Raw genomic sequence first — 11,908 nt, forward strand, 5'->3', positions numbered from 1 at the left:
GCGACATCAAAGGAATGACTTCAAAACAGACGCTAAAACATTTTGGCGTTATCATCACATCTGTTGCCTGCTTAAACTTCCCTTTGTTCACTTGGCATAGATGTCATGCCCGAATGTATTTTTTCACGTCCCCCTTCATACTTGGCCAAGTAAATCTTTTCAGGAGCTTGTTGTAGGTGCGACCGAAGCCGTCATGTCCCCCGACTCTGGATTATTATGGGACAGACGAAGTATTTTTGAAACCATTGTCGAAGGTACGTCATATTTTCCGTCAACAAACTTGATTTCCTCGGTTCCTTCCCAAAACTTGGCGCAATTTATTTCTTCAGGTAGCTCGCTTGTCTTGTGAACAAGTAATCTAGGCAATGCATCTGCATCTGTTAGCAGCGGACAAGGGCGATGTGATGTCTCAGTCAAATTGTTGCGGTTAGTTCACCCATTGAGCCATTCGGCCCTTTGGCTGTGCCAGGTTTAGGAGATGTGTCAAAGCTTGGTCATCAGTAAACAGGGTGACTTTCACACCTTCCAGGTATGTGCGAAAATACTGGACAGTCTTTAAAACAACCATCGCTTCCTTTTCAGTGGTGGTATAGCTAATTTCGGCAGTCTTTATATTATAGCTGTTGAAACCAACTACGTGGTTATTTGGATGATCAGGTAGTTGTGACAGCTACTGATAACGAACTGCACCCGTTGCTTAATATGGCGCGTCAGTATTGAGCACAAAAGGCATGAAGAAGTACGCTATACAAAGAATCGTATCTGATTACATTAGTTTTGACTAGTTCGTTGTAAGCTTTTTTACACTCAGGGCTCCACTGAAAGGGACGTGTTTGTGCATCAAACGTGTGAGGCACCTGATTTCTACAGCATAATCTTTTATGAAAGACTTGAAATGCCCAGCTAGGCAAAGAAATACCCGCAGAGAGTGGATATCGTATGACTTCCTCTACTTCTAACTTCTTTCAACTGAATCCTACTTCGTGCTTTTTGTAGTGTCGTCAAAGACTCTGCCAAGGAACACAGCTTTGTCTTGAAAAATGAACTTTTCTTGAAGTACACTTTAAACTCAGCAAGGCTAAAATCATTCCCGACTTGTGAAAGATGACTTCGGTGCTCCTTTTCTGTCTTTGAAAAAATCACTAATCATCTATGTATAGACTGCAAAAAATTCCAAGGTATGGCTTCAGTATACCATTCACTATCTTTTGGAACCATCCCGGCGAATTCTTCCATCTAGGTGGCAGGCGGTTATATTCCAAGTAAAATGGTTCGACAAAGGTAGTGTTTTGTGTGTGTGTGTGTGTGTGTGTGTCCTCAGTCAAAAGAATTGGCCAGCAACCCTTGCCTGGGTCAATGCGAGAAAATCCGTGACATACACCCGTTTTGTCACTAATTGTATCTACCTGGGCACGGGGAATAGTATAGGTCACATTTGTTGGTTAAGTGCTCTATAATCTCTACAAAGATGAAATGTACATCCTCTTTTGGAGTGATAGTGATAGGCGAAGCTAAGAGCGACACAGATGGTCGAATAATATTTGCGTGCAATATTTCCTGTAACTCTTTCTTCAGCCATGCCTTCTTTTCTTTTGACATATTATAGGGAACTCTTCGTACCACGGTTTTATCAGCGATTTCAAATGGCACTTGACGGGACTTCAGACGAGCTCAGGGTACATGGCTTTGATGTCTTATTCGTAATGAACTCTTAAAGTGCAAGGTGCTGGATCCTTCACCGTCCTGGGGAATTCATCTTCAACGAGCACTTTGTCATCTCATGAAAGGTTATTCTTGAGCTTCTTCATGTCAGGGCGAGACAACAGAAAGTCATATGCTACATTCGGCATTGACAACACAGTGCTCGTGACAGAATGACCTTGAAATTCAATTACTACAGACGCCCACTCGTTACGTGAGCTCGCCAAGCCATATCCTTGCACTCGAATGACTTTACCGGCATACAAACGATTGATGTCGAGTTCGCTCCCTGTTAATGATGGAGACAGAAGCTCCAGTGTCCATCAATGCATTCATTTCGACACCATAAATTTTTCACTGGTATATGGAGCAGGCTGGACGATAATAAATACACTGTCTCCCAACTGCTATTCATTTGATTGAGATCTCTCAGTTCACGCAGCAAGGGGTGGAGAGCTCAATTATGTGCAGAGCTGTAAAGAGTTTCAACACTGTCCTCGTCGGCGCGCACACATTGGCAGGAAATATCTATGTGTATACCGACTCGTAGGTAAGTGGGCGTTAGTGTTGCACCCGCCATATCTGTTCAAGAGAGGTTTTTTTCCGATGACTACCTTTCACGTTCCTTTTCTACCCTCGGGAACAAATTTTTAGGGCATTGCGGAAGCTCGTTTAGGGTCCTTGGAGCCATCAACGCAACCTCTCCGAATCTCTCTAGATAACCCCTGCGTCACTAGGTCTAAAACTGTCTGTGAGGAGAGCAATAATAGTGTGCTGCGAGGGGAGGTGCCACTACGTGTAACAGACGACATTTCTCCGGGTAATGTTTTAGGGGGGGATCCAGATTTGTACGGGTAAGTTAGCGCATCATCCTATCTTTCCGTAGCACTAACTTCAAATGACGCAAAAAGAAACTCCATTTCCATTGACGCCTACAAAATGGGGCCTTGTCAAGAAGCTGCAAGTCATACCACTTTTCAGCGGTGATATCAAGGTAACGACGCTAGTTTTGAATTTTATCGTCATCTGATAGCCACTTATTTTTTTGCGATGCATATTCATAAAGAACCATCTATTGCTGAAGACTGGGCGCTTTCATCACAAATATCCGGCTCCAGCAGACCTTGCATTGTTCAAGCTCTGTTCAGCGCATCCTCGAGATTTTTCATTAGCTCACTTTTCCGTGTTATTCGTCGTTGCTGCTCTTCCATAATGTTTATTAACTGGCTCACCTTCTCTTTAGCCGTCTCTTGCGACAGTAGTGGACATCGCATAGGTTGAATAACTAGCTCTTCTAGTTCCTGTAGACTCAGATCCGCCTTCACGGATCCCATCTGAAGAAGCCCCTTGTAGCCAACGACAACGTCCTTCATCACTTTTTCAGTCAATACTGCAGAGCTAACATGACGAGGAAGGTCTGTTCTTGGTTCACCTTGAACTTTGAAACCCGTAAAGGTGACATGCTGCGATGAGGTCTGGTCAATGAGGAACTTGATACCGATGTCCGCCCTCGGCTGTGTCAAAACTGTGTAGCGGTCCTTCGTTAAATAAACAGTACCATTGAATAACTAAAGACAGACGGGTGTCGTCCGCCATTTATTACTGCTCTCCCACTTCTCCCTTCTCTGCGTTTCATTTCTCTTCTTTTTCAGTTTTCTTTTTCAGACTGCTTCATAACTCTCATCCCTAACTATTCGCAATCGAGGGCCTTGGAAACCTCTTGTTAACACGCGGTGAATGTCAAAGGAGAGATCGTGTCTCCCTCTCTCACACCCTTCTTTATTGGGATTCTGTCGCTTTCTTTGTGGTGGCTGTGGATCCGCTGTAGATTTATTCCAGTCAGTTTGTGTAGGGTTCCTTGATGTCCTGCTTCCGTAGAGTGTCTCTCACTGCTGATGTCTCAGCTGAGTCAAAAGCCTTCTCGTAATCTATGAAGGTTCTGTAGAGGGGTTGGGTGTATTTCACGTATTTCTCTATTACCTGATAGACAGTATGAATATGGTCATTGTTGAGCAGCCTGTATGAAATCCTGCTTGGTTCTTTGATGTATTGAACTCTAATATCACCTTCATTCTATTAGCTATTATTTTTTGTAAATAGTTTGTAGAGAAAGGACAGTAAGCTGTTCGGCCTATAATTATTTATGTTCTTGATGTCTGCTTAACTTATGAAGTAAGATGATGTTGGCGTTCTTCCAGGATTCAGGTACTCTTCCGGTCAAGAGACACTTCATATATAAGGTGGCCAGTTTTTCTAACACAATTTCTTCGCGATCTTTCAGCGGGTCCGTTGTTTCCTTATTCTAAACAGCGGCTTTCCTCTTTGCATTCCTTTTGGGGTTTACCTTACTTCCCCTGTCGTTACTGGTAGTATGTGTAGGCTAATATTGTTTCAATAAGGAGGTTTATTGACTAAAACCAACTGCCTGGTTTCAGGGGCCTCAGTCACTGTCAAGGGCTCAGCTCTTCGTCGTAGTCATCTTCTAGCTGCTCCAACTAGATACTCTCTCACTCTCTTCCCCACTACACTTGCCGTGGTGGTGAGGAGGAGCCATCCTGGCGACTCACAGCGAAGCAAGCGCAAGGGGATCATAAGCGGCTGATGTGGACTGTATCACGACCATGCCATCATCTGTCATCATCAGGTGTCACTGGTTGTTCGACGACGTAGTTCACTGGTTATGTGCACTGAACGATGCGGTACGGACGATTGTAACCAGGTGCAAATTTTCGGGAGAGGCCATGGGACTAAAATGGAACCGCAAGTCATACAAAGGAGCCTACGAGGAAGCTGTGAGCAGGCTTGTCTTGGTCAAGTCGTTCTTTTTGGAGTCCTTGTGCGACGGACGTAAATGAACGTGCTAATTGGCGGCACTCTTCGGCACACTGAACAAGTTCGGAAGCTTAGCGGTATTCTGAAGCATTTGGGGGTAAGCAAGTATCGTGTCAAGCGTAGAAGAGGGCTCGCGTTTGTACAGTATAAAAAAAGGTTAAAACCCGGTAGTTGCTTCCGTGGCCGTATTATACGCATATGTCAGGAAAGCAAGCAACAAGTCTCAATTATAATGGTCGGAGGATATGTACATAAAGAGCATAAAGAGCACTTAGCGAGCGGTTAAAGCGCTCTTTCAAACCGTTTGTCTGCGGGCGAAAGCTCGTAGTGGCGCGAGGAATAATATTGCACTCACTGAGAAGCTCCTGGACGACTTGGGATAGAAACGCACGCCCACGGTCGCTAAGGAGCTCACGTGGCGCGCCATGGAGAAGGACAAAGCTACGCAAGATGAACAAGGCGACATCACAAGCAGCAGCGGTTGGCAAAGCGGCGGTTTCAGCTTAACGGGTGAGAGGGTAAACGGTCACAATATTCCAGAGATTTCCAGCAGGAGTACAAGGTAGTGGGCCATAGAGGTCGATGCCGATTCTATCAAACGACTGAGCTGGACATGACAATTATTGAAATTCCACAGAGGCATGAAAAGTTGTTTTATCGTCACTGACACGCACTGCAAGAACGTATGTACTTGCGAACATACGAGTAGATTTCATGCCAGAAGAATCGCTGTCGAAGCCAGTCGTATGTTTTCAAAACGCCAGCATGGTCGTTTCGAGAGTCTGCGTGGAAGTACACGCACATGTTGGAGCGCAAATGGCGAGGTATAACAAGAAGCCATTTTCTACCATCCAGCTGATAGTTGCGATGGAACAATATGGCATCCCATATTGCATAATGGAGAAATTGTCGACGTAGTGCATGAGGCAGACGCTGGCATGTTGTCACCGAAGACCAGGAGAGAACGTCGATGAGCGAGGCTATCCAAGGGTCCTTGCGCTGTCCCGAAGGCATGTCAGCGGTATCGATGCTGTCTATGGTAGCTTCGGCAAAAGAAACAGGTACAACGGTTGAAGGAAGGGGCGAATGAAAAAGAGCGTCTGTGTCGGTATGCTTGCGGCCTGAGCGGTAAATGACGTGAATATCTAATTCCTGTAAACGTCGCGCTTAACGTACAAGCCGGCCCGAAGGATCCTACAATGAAGCGAGCCAACAGAGTGAATAATGGTCAGTAACGACATCAAATGGGCATCCGTATTAGTAAGGACAATATTTTTGCAATACCCAAACAATATCCAAATATTCCTTTTCGGAAGACGATTATTTGTGCTCTGCCTTGGTGAGGGCGCGACTGGCATACGCAACAACATACTCCAAGAAGCCAGTCTTGTGTTGAGCAAGGACAGCACCAAGTCCTATGCCACTGGCATCCGTGTGCACCTCGGTTGGAGCAGTAGGGTCGAAGTGGCGTAAAATAGGTGAAGTAAGGAGATTGCGTAATATTGCGAAAGCATCATCACATGCTGGTGACCAATCAAAGAGTTGTCCATCGCCAGTGATCAGCTGTGTCAGTGGTTCGATTATTGAAGCAAAGTTATTCACAAAGCGGCGAAAGTATGAGCATATTCCGACGAAGCTTCGAAGCACTTTCACGGTCGTAGGCTTCGGGAACTCAGCGACAGCACGAAGCTCCTCTGGGTCTGGGAGGACGCCCTGTTTTGAGACAACGTGACCAAGTATCGTGAGCTTCCGAGCTTCAAAGTGGCACTTCTTGATGTTTAGTTGAAGGCCTGCGCTCGTGAGGAAGCTCAAGACTTCACTGAGACGATGGAGGTGGCTGTCGAAATCAGGAGAGAGACCAACGACATCATTTAAGTAACATAGGCATGTCTTCCACTTTAGCCCGCGCAAGATGCTGTCCATCATTCTTTCGAATGTTGCTGGCGCATTACAATGGGCGAAGGGCATTACATTAAATTCGTATAGCCCATCTAGCGTCACAAAAGAAGTATTTGGGCGATGTGATGGTGCCATGGGAACCTGCCAATAACCGTACCGTAGGTCTAATTATGAGAATTCAGCGTTTTGCAAGCAGTCCCGGGCATTATCGATGCTTGGCAAAGAGTATACGTCTTTAGGCGTAACTTTGCTTAAACAGCGGTAATCGACAAAGAAGCGAATTGAGCCATTCTTTTTCTTTACAAGCACCACAGGTGAAGACCAGGGACTGCTGGACGACCGAATGACGCCACGTTGAAGTATGTCAGCCACTTTCTCGGTGATCACACGTCGCTCAACAGGAGATACACGGTAGGGACGCTGTCGCAGAGGCACTTGGGAGCCGATGTTAATGTGATGGACAACACTGCGGTCAGCCTAAGGACGTCTGCTGGCAATCGAATGAGCCGCGAAACTGGTAAAGAAGTTCTAGAAGCTTTTTGTGATGTGGTTATTCAAGTTCGCCATCAATTGAGGGGCCAAAGAAAAATAATGTTTGCGTGAACAAGTGAGCAGGCAAATCGCGTCCGTGCGTTAGGCTGCAAATCAATTTCACCGTCAAGGTTGAAGAAGGCGGAAATGTGTAAGCCTTGGAATGTTCCAATACATTCTCCGTGACGCAAGTTTGTGAAACATGGCAAGGGATTCCTGACAAACAAATTGCTGGCACCCGCCGAAATATCTAAAACATCAAACCACAACACGAGGCTCCTGCCACGGTGTATTGCTTGGGAAGGCGTAAACAACACTGCAGACTTAGACACAACGGCAAAATACGCGGGAACAAAGGTTGCGCTAGTAGGTGGTATGTCGATGTTGTCGGCGACAAACAGCTTGTTCAACGCAAGTTCCGGAGACGAGGCACACATCGCAGAGAAGGCCACTTCAGCACGAGCACAGCCGATAACCACATGATTAAGAGGCAGAAAATCCCAGCCGAGGATAACATCTTGAAAACACGCCTGTAGCACAAGTAATTCAACGGTATACAAAACATCCTGGATGAGAACGCGTTCGGTACAGGCAGTTGATGGTCGAATATGGTGAGCACTGGCAGTAAGGAGGGACAATTCCTTTGGCGTCATGGGAACCTTCTGAAGCAGGTGGCAAATTTTTGAATAAATTACTGAAACGGCAGCACCAGTGTCCACAAGCACAAAGGTACGGTAAAGATCCACAAAAACGTCGATGAGGTCTGTCAGAGAAATGCGAGGACTTGATTCTTTCGACGACGGCGCAGTTCGTGACTCGGGAAGTGTGGCATCTAGTTTTCCGCGTCTGAAGGGCAGGGTCGACGGCGCATAGGTGACAGGGAGCGACGGTGGGGAGGTGGAGATCGGTGACTGACTGAGGGGGGGGGGGGGGGCGGTCGGGTGAAGAAGATTCTTGTTGACGTGCTGTGTCGTTAAAACACCAAGATTCGTGCTACGATCTTTGCATGGTGTCGCTGTGAACGAGAGGGTGGCGGCGGCAAAAGCGAGCCACAAGTCCTGCGTAACCGCAAGAATAGCAAATCAGACAGTCGTCTGCGGTGCGCCACGGATTCGGAAACGCCGCAATTGGTCGGCTGAACAGAGCCGGTGATGACCGAACAGGGACCGGTGAGGTAGCATAAGTGGGCTGTCGAGGTGCTCTGGCTGCAACGACTTGCACATACGTCAAGGGTGCAGCCTCGAGAGGTGCTGAACGAGCTAAAGGCAAAGCGTCAGCTACCTCATCTTGTATGACGTGCCTTATGGCCGGAGCCAGATAATCTGGGGCCAGAGAATGCGTTTGTACTGGTTCGAGCGTGCTCGATAAAATGGAGAGCTGCCAAGTGACCTCCTCACGCACGAACTGCTTCATGCGAGCCAACATGCCATTCTGTTCTCCGCGAGTCAAGGCCACCATCGAATCACGCTGTTCCGGAAAGCGCAGTGTTTGAGCGCGTTGCTTGCGCAATTGGTCAAAAATCTGGACGACATCAGCTATGGTTTGTGGGTCCTTGGCTAACAACGTTTGAAATGCGCCACCGGATATGCCTTTAAGAATTTGTTTGATTTTGTCGGCTTCGAGAATAATTCGGTTTACCAACCTGCACAAGTCAACAACATTTTCAATGTAACTGGTAAAGGTCTTTCCTGGCTGTTAAGCGCACTCACGAAGCCTTTATTCTGCGTGGAGTTTTCGCACGACAGGGCGGTCGAAGACTTGCGAAACTCCTGAACGAATTCCAGCTGGCAATGTCGGCTTCGTGATTGCGCAACAAGCGACAAGCGACGCCGGACAAGTAAAAGCTTACATAGGTCAGCTTAGCCACATCGTCCCACTTATTCGCTGCGCTCACCTTGTGGTAAGTAACCAGCCGCTCCTCAACGTCTTGACCGTTAGTGCCGCTGAAGATCGGGGAGTGACGCAATGGCCACACGCCGGCACATGAAGAGGCGGGAACTTGGGAGGTCCCTTGGGTGGAGGGTTCTTTCAGCATTGCTGACACTGGAGGTAAGGTGCGATTTCGTAGTTCGAGCTTCAAGGCCTACCCAGCACTACCACCAAATTATAAGGGAGTTTATTGACTAAAACCAACTGCCTGGGCACAGGGGCGTCAATCACTGTCACGGGCTCAGCTCTTCGTCGTAGTCGTCTTCTACCTCCTCCGGCTACATACTCTCTCTCTCTCTTCTCCACTACACTTCTTACAATATCATCCTGGTTGTTTAAGCAATGTGTACAGCTCTCTGTAGAACTCCTCCGCCACCTCAACTATCCTTTTCATATTGGTTGTGACATTGCCTTCCTTGTCGCTTAATGTAGACATGCGATTTTTGCCTATGCGCAAGTTTGCTTTCACAGCTCTTAGGCTTCTGCCGCTTTTTGCAGCCTGCTCAATTCTTTTCACTTTATACCATGTGCCTATTGAATAGCCTAGAATGTTTCACAAGCTCCTTTTTTTTTCGGTTGCACTTGATTTAAAGCGCGCAGAGCAAAAAGTGGGGAACACTAAAGGAAGAAGACAAAGCGAAAAAGAGAGCAACTGGAGAGGGCCAAAGCATGTAAATAAGCTGCAGTGACGTGAAGCATCCAGTGTGCGCCGGTGCTTCCCACAGCGAAATCACTGCTAATAGGCAACGAAAGACCGAAAAATGAGGGCCTGGTAATTCGCCGCATCGTTTCGAGAGATTCATTGAAGCAGTGCCAACTCTGAAACCGGGGCAAGTAGGGAAAGCTGTTTCAGCTCGATTAACATAGCCGGGAAACTACGTAAGGTGTCTCCTTCTCCTCATCACCCTTAAGCAGCGACTTTGCGGTAAGTTGTCTTCGTGTTACACACTGCAACATGCTGCGAAGTATACTTTACAGTAGGAAACTGGGCATTTGAAATCAATGTTTAAACGGATTTAACAGATTTCTGTAAATTATTGTAATTAAATCTCGATACGCCAACAGGTATGTGTTGGGTTATCTGCCACCTACTTTATTTTATTTTTAGAGGGCCGGTGGCTAGTGGTGGAGTTTGGCCAATTTTTTTTCATGATGGACCACGAGAAGACTAGGCTGCAAGCCGGTACTGCAAGGTGCCTCGTTCCTGAAACCGAGGACACAAGTGCCTGCGAAAGTTTGTGTCTCATGCGTCCAAATAGCTAAAAAAGCACCAAAAGGCACGCACACAGGACTAGTGTGCATACCTTTGTGCGTCTTGTGCCCTTCTCACTGTTTTTAACAATGCATGCGTACCAACTGGCTCACACTGATTAGCTTTTAAATCCCACGTGTACCAACCCTGTATAACGGCACACAGGCCAGATGAGCAAATGCTCTTGGTTACGTACTACAGTTGTAGTTCCGTGTCCTTTCTGGCATGACCGTTCTCACCAGCGATGTTCTCATTTTAGGCGTTTGGTTCCTGTACATGGGAGTTCTTGAAATGAGCTCCGAGGGGCTCCAAGAAACACGTAAATCTTAGAAAAGATGAAAAGTGCTGCAGCGTTCTCTACGCAGGCGCTTCACAACAAGTACTTTCTATTAATCCTGTGTTCCAACAACTGGAACCACCTTCCCTCCGACGGCATGTCTGTTTGAAATCACGAATTGTTTTCTTCCAGAATTCACAATTACTTGTTTGATGAAAGTGTATATTGCATATCTAATTTTCTACTATGTTTTTCCTGCATTTATTACAGTACCTACATCTGCATTGATTTGTACTAGCCTGATATTACATCTTTATAGGTTTATTATTTCACATAACGTGTTATTAGGATGGTGTTTTGTTTATCTTCGTTTATTATTTGTTATTTTGTGTAGCCCACTCTCCTTTTGGGAGCTTTGCAAGATTGAGGGTAAAGTAAATGTAATGAGATGAAGCTGTTGCTGTCAATGATGTCATGCTCGATGCTCGGAAGCATTTACTCTATGCTCCTGATGATACGGGGATGCGTGCGGAATGATGCTTCATTTTAGAATACATAGATCGAAAATCGTTATGAAGTTACAAGAGGTGACATATACTTTCAAGAGGAAACAAACTGGTGTGTATTGTTTTAGATACCGAAAATTGCGTTCTTCCCGCTTCTCATCCTCCGACGCCGTTCGCCGACCTTTCCAAATCCTGTAATCGGCGTACCGGGAATGGTACAAAAAAAGTCAAAGCCCATTAATGCTTTGCGGAATTGTGACAAAACTGCCGATTCGGAGATCAACACGGCCTCTCGGTGCACTCACCGAGCGTGCGTGGCGCTGTGCCGTTAGCTCCAGGAAGCCGACGCACCGTTGACAACGGCGATGCTCAGTGGTTGGACGCGGTGATCGGGGTCACCCATTTTCGCCGCTCTATAATCCCGGGGCGTCACACACAATCACGGAAGGCACGGCACGCAAATGGTCGAGCCAGAGGATTTCCGTGACGCACAATCTTGCACTTGAATGCTATCAACAGACGCGGCCGCCTTTCTCTCCACAGCGCCGCACGTGACAGCGCCACCTCGCGTCGCGTGCCCACTGCGCTCCGGCATCGAGCGGATTCCGTCGGGAGGAGAAGAGCGCGCTTCGTCGGCGAGCGCTTGCGTGGCGCTCTTCCTGCGAGAAACGCGCGGAGCTTTGCTAGAAAAAGCGCGTTGGGTTGGTGCCGGTCAGCTTTGGTTTCGAGGAGGAGGTCAGAGGGAATGTTGAAAAAATAGCATTCAAACTATGCCACAACAGAGCGAGCAGTGGTATGGTCGCTGGCTCGGGAGGGTTGAAGGGTGTTTCAGCTCCACTTACGAGAATCGTGGGGAGGAAGGTAGCATGCAGTGCGCACCAGTATTTCCCACAGCGAAGTCGCTACATGCCAATGCGCGGTGAGAGACAGGTCTGATTGAGATAACTCGCAACATTGCTTTGAGAACGATTTCTTTAACGC

General features: G+C 47.1%; 1 protein-coding gene across 4 annotated transcripts in view; it reads right to left on the reverse strand.

Annotated features, from left to right (window-relative positions):
• Nucleotides 1-11,470, reverse strand: part of LOC119180717 (arrestin domain-containing protein 3) — a 379,819-nt gene extending 368,349 nt beyond the window's left edge. For all 4 annotated transcript variants that reach the window (XM_075882898.1, XM_075882896.1, XM_075882897.1 and 1 more), the window contains exon 1: nt 11,233-11,470. The gene's annotated coding sequence lies outside the window, so the exon portion shown is untranslated. The remainder of the gene's footprint in view (nt 1-11,232) is intronic.
• Between the last annotated feature and the right edge of the window lie 438 nt (nt 11,471-11,908).

Source organism: Rhipicephalus microplus, unplaced genomic scaffold (genome assembly GCF_043290135.1).
Source record: "Rhipicephalus microplus isolate Deutch F79 unplaced genomic scaffold, USDA_Rmic scaffold_14, whole genome shotgun sequence".
NCBI classification, from domain to species: domain Eukaryota; kingdom Metazoa; phylum Arthropoda; class Arachnida; order Ixodida; family Ixodidae; genus Rhipicephalus; species Rhipicephalus microplus.